This window comes from Herpailurus yagouaroundi, unplaced genomic scaffold (genome assembly GCF_014898765.1).
Source record: "Herpailurus yagouaroundi ecotype Mexico unplaced genomic scaffold, PumYag 141, whole genome shotgun sequence".
NCBI classification, from domain to species: domain Eukaryota; kingdom Metazoa; phylum Chordata; class Mammalia; order Carnivora; family Felidae; genus Herpailurus; species Herpailurus yagouaroundi.
In genome coordinates, this window is record NW_024412396.1 from 66,942,428 (window position 1) to 66,947,677 (window position 5,250).

Sequence of the window (5,250 nt, forward strand, 5' to 3'; positions counted from 1 at the left end):
GACATACTCAAAGTCCATCTTTCCCCACAGTTCATTCAAACCATAGCTTGTACTCTGGAGGTCTTGCATAGGAAGTCCTCCCATGGCCACAAGATAATCTCCTATAACTTCATTATGTTTATGTTTTTCTTCCACATTTAGGTCTTTGATGCATCTGCAGTTGGACCTTGCTGTACCACTAGTTAGGCATCTAATTTTTTCCTTCTCCCTGTAATGACCCAGTTTCCCCAACACCTAAATAATCCTTCCTTTCCCCACTGAAATACGGTACCCCCTTTAGTGTTTATGAAGTTCCCACAGACACATGCGTCTCTGTTTAAGCCCCCTCTTTGCTTCTTTGGTGCAGCATTCCAACTTTGTTCATGCGACAGTGGCTTTGCAGTATGTCAATATGTGATGGGATGGGATATCTCTCTTTGCTCCTTTTTTTCTCAGTTGATTTTGCTATTCACAGACCTTTATTCTACAAAATGAGTTCACTGAATCCTTCAAAAAAGCCCAACTGGAATTGAGATTGAGACTGAGTTGGATTTATGGATTAATTTGGAGAAGTTTGACATCTTTTAAATATTATGTGACCCCATCAAAAGCATGAAATAGCTACATGGGGGGGTTTAAATCTTTTGACAATTAATTTTTTTTTTTTTCCACAGAGGTCATGTGCTTTCTTTTTAGGTTACTTTCAAGACACTTCATGGCTTTCTTGTTCTTGTATAGGATAAAGTTTTTATTGCTATTATGTTTTCTGCTTATTGTTCACATAGAAAAATTTACTGATTTTTTTCTTAAGTTCTTTTGCATTCAGTAACCTTGCCAAGCTTTCTTATTGGTTCCAATAATTTATTGATTCTGGGTTGTTTGTTTTATCTGTCTATAACTTTCTTTCCTTGGACTGCTCTCATCTAATTTAGGGATCAAGGGGCGCCTGGGTGGCGCAGTCGGTTAAGTGTCCGACTTCAGCCAGGTCACGATCTCGCGATCTGTGAGTTCGAGCCCCGTGTCAGGCTCTGGGCTGATGGCTCAGAGCCTGGAGCCTGTTTCCGATTCTGTGTCTCCCTCTCTCTCTGCCCCTCCCCCGTTCATGCTCTGTCTCTCTCTGTCCCAAAAATAAATAAACATTGAAAAAAAAATTAAAAAAAAAATAATTTAGGGATCAAGATTACACTGATAATCTGATAAAACTAATTAAATGGTTTCTTTTGTTCTTCTCCTTCTTTTGAAATAACTTGTATAAGATGAGAGTTTTTCTCTATCTTGAAAGCTTGATAGAATTCACTTGTAAAACCATCTGGGCCTCGACCTTTTTGTAACAAAGAGACCTAGATTACTATTTCAGTAACTTTAAAATGTATAGTGCTCGATTCAAGATCAATTACTTCTTCCTGAGTAAATGTTTGCTCTTTTATTCTTCCAAAGATTTGTCTTGGTTTTAAAATGTGTTACCTTTCGGCTTTTCCTAATACTTAAAAATTCTGTTGGCATTTTTCTCGTATCAGTAGGTGTTTTCCTCAGTTTTAATCTGTATTTGATTATTTGTATTGAGTTACCTATCGTAATTGAACTTTTTGAAGAAACAATCTTTTGTTTCATTAATTTTTTTTTTTTCTGTTGCTATGGTTGTTTCCTCGACTTCACTGATTCTTGTCATTAAAGATTGACTCTAACGATGAGTCTCTGTAACACTTCCACCACCTTTTGGTTACACAAAGAATATTCAGTTTCCCAGCACTACATTTTGACTATTGCAAGATATTATTTTTAGGTACTCTGAGTTTTCTCTTCTCAAAATAAATCATCCCCAGGAGTTCTTTCAACTGCCCTCACGCGGGACTATCTCCGGTCCCCAGGCCTCTTTCCTCTGGACTTTTCCAATCTGCCAGTGAGTCTCGTAAATGGCAGGGCTCAGGATACAGGACACGTCTCCAAAAGTGGTGAAACGGAGCTGAGTGAGAAAAAAACCACCTCTTTCCTTTTAAATGTTTTAGATTTAGTACTGCCGCCTGAGTGGGCACTAACTCCATTAGCCAACACCTCACAGTGGGACTCACCTTGAACTCAGGGCCGACCCAAACCCTGTCTCTGCATGCTAGTGACTGGTTGATTCTGACTCCTCTTCTGTTCTTGAGAAGTTGGAGTAACTGACTCCTTCATTTTAGTTGGGAGCTATTCTTTCCCCCCGACTGTTCAGTTCTCTTCATTCATAACCTCAGCAAATATGTATGTAATAACTACGTACCAGACCGTGGAGATCTAGCAAGAGGACACGGCCCATCACAGCCCATTTCCCAGGGGAGTTTGCTTCTGGAATTTTTTTTTTTTTTAATTTTTTTTTTAACGTTTATTTATTTTTTTGGGACAGAGAGAGACCGAGCATGAACGGGGGAGGGGCAGAGAGAGAGGGAGACACAGAATCGGAAACAGGCTCCAGGCTCCGAGCCGTCCGCCCAGAGCCCGACGCAGGGCTCGAACTCACGGACCGCGAGATCGTGACCTGGCTGAAGTCGGACGCTTAACCGACTGCGCCGCCCAGGCGCCCCACTTCTGGAATTTTTGAATGAACCCAAATCCATTCATGAATTCATCCACTTGGCAGACACAGAGTTAAACTCTACTGGGTGCTTCCTTCTTTCCCCTTTTGCCCATCACTTACCCTCATGCCCGCCCCGCCCCCCCCCCCGCCGTGGGAGGAGTTGTAGAGGTGAGGGAGAGGGGAGCGAGGCCAGGCCATTGGTGAGAACCTCCTTCCCTGACTGGAACCCAGAGCCACAGCCCAGCCCCAGGGTCTCCCAGAGAGAGAGGACACCCAGGATCCAAACTGGCCCTCCAGCCACATCAAAGGCACTGCTGGGCTCTGGGAAAGCAGAGAAATCCTGTCGGTTCCTCTTGGGAGAGAGAGTGCCTGGAATCTGAGATTTCTTCTCAGTGTGTCTGCCAGTCAGGCACCAGGGCTTGGGGCTGGAAGGGCCATCCCCCCATTTTACAAGGGGGGAGACTGAGGCCTCTGCCGGCCCGGCCATGGGCCCGGGGCAGGGGGCTTTGCTGGCATTCTACCACACCCCAAGTCAGTTTCATCATGGAGGTTGTGGTGGGGGCCAGGACCCAGGTGGGGTCGATGGGCCTCCTCCATGGGCTCGGCAGCCCTGAGAAGCCAGAAAAGGGATTCTGGAAAAGGGATCCCGGAAAGGGGCGTCACCCCAAGGGTGGGGAGGCTCGTCGGAAGGGGGAGAGGCTTATCACAAGAAGCTGCTGGGGCCAGACTCTGTGATGGCACAGGGGAGGTATGAAGAGGTGGTCAGGCTCGGAGCCTGGAGCCTGCTTCGGATTCTGTGTCTCCCTCTCTCTCTCTCTCTGCACCTCCCCCGCTCACGCTCTGTCTCTCTGTCTCAAAAATAAATAAAACATTAAAAAATAAAATAAAATAAAATAAAATAAAATAAAAATCTGAAAAGTCCTGCCATAGACTCTAAGTTCCAGGAGGCTTAGAGGCGTGTCTGTCTTAGCCACGGCACCGACGTGGCAGTTTGAGAAGCACGTGTCTGGGAGCAACTCCCCCAGTTTGGCTCTGGGCGTGGCTTTTAAACCCTGCACCTCTGTTTTGTCGTCCATAAAATGGGGATGACGGTAACAGTCCGTGCCTCAATAGAGCCACGAGGGGGATTAAAGAGGTGGATACAGAGAGGGCTGGTCCACGGTTATCAGTATTTCCGGCCCACTTGGAGCATTTTCTACACCTTCCTGGTCCCCGAGGTCATAGGCTATGTTCTGGCTTTATTCAGGTGCCTGCCTTGCCTTTGGTGTTCATCGTTTCTCCTTATTTGTTGCCCAGATACCACAGTGATGTCATTGTGGGGGTGGGCGATACAATTGTGCGGAGGACTGCACGGTGCCCCCCATCCCTTACAGCCGCGCTCCTTTCCATTAGTGTGTTAACTAATACTCTTCATTAGTCAACACATCCAGCCGATATTTATTGAGCATCTACTATATGCCAGACTTCACTTCAGGTGCTAGACTTAAGAGCAATGAAGAAAGACAGAATCCCTGCCCCCTCCCCATCCTCATACACCTTATCATCTAATAAAGGGAGACAGATATGAAGGTAAGTAAATAAACACACAGGGTAATTCAGTGTAGGTTCAGGGTCACATGCTTCCCTTTTTTTTTTTTAATTTTTTGATGTTTATTTATTTATTTATTTATTTTAATTTTTTTTTTTCAACGTTTATTTATTTTTGGGACAGAGAGAGACAGAGCATGAACGGGCGAGGGGCAGAGAGAGAGACACAATCGGAAACAGGCTCCAGGCTCTGAGCCATCAGCCCAGAGCCCGACGCGGGGCTCAAACTCACAGACCGCGAGATCGTGACCTGGCTGAAGTCGGACGCTTAACCGACTGCGCCACCCAGGCGCCCCTGATGTTTATTTATTTTTAAGAGATAGAGCATGAGCAGGGGAGGGGCAGAGACAGAGGGAGACACAGAATCGGCAGGAGGCTCCAGGCTCTGGACTGTCAGCGCAGAGCCCGACGTGGGGCTTGAACTCACGACCTTGAGATCAGGAGCTGCACGCTCTCCCGACTGAGCCAGCCAGGCGTCCCTGGCCTTTCTTTCTCAGTCAACTCCAGCCAGGAGGATGTCAGGCTGGATGTGGGCCAGCCATCACCACGAAGGGAGAACTTCTCAGAACGTAGGAAGAACAGAGGCAAAAGCCCAGAGTCTGAGAGGCAGAGACCAAGTCCTAGAAAGACTGTAAAAGGCAGGTAAATATTTACGATAAAGTAAATATTTACGCTAAAGCTTACTAAAGCTTACTGTATTTAGGCAGGTAAATATTTACGATAAAGTAAATATTTACGCTAAAGCTTACTGATGTCAAAGATGTGTGGGTAACACACGGTTAACAATAAATACAATAGGAGTGCCTGGGTGGCTCGGTCGATGGAGCGTCCAACTTCGGTTCAGGTCATGATCTCACGTCGCGGGAGTTCGAGCCCCGCGCTGGGCTTGCTCCTCTCAACGCTGAGTCCGCTTCGAATCCTCTGTCCCCATCTCTCTCTGTCCCTCACTCGCGCTCTCTCTCTCTCAAAAATAAACACTAAAAAATAAAATAAAAGTTAATATAATCTACAACACTCTTTACTCTAGATTCCATACGACCAGGTGACTCGCAAAGAAAGCTTTCACTGTGGCCATCTCCACTAGCCGTAACCAAACCAATGGTGGCAACTTAAGGATGAGGGCACTTGGGGGG

The 5,250-nt window shown here is 46.1% G+C and overlaps 1 non-coding gene across 1 annotated transcript; it reads right to left on the reverse strand.

Moving 5' to 3' along the window:
* Positions 1 to 4,519: 4,519 nt before the first annotated feature.
* On the reverse strand, positions 4,520 to 4,592 carry TRNAR-CCU (transfer RNA arginine (anticodon CCU)). The gene has a single exon. It is a non-coding gene; the product is annotated as a tRNA-Arg (tRNA).
* Between the last annotated feature and the right edge of the window lie 658 nt (positions 4,593 to 5,250).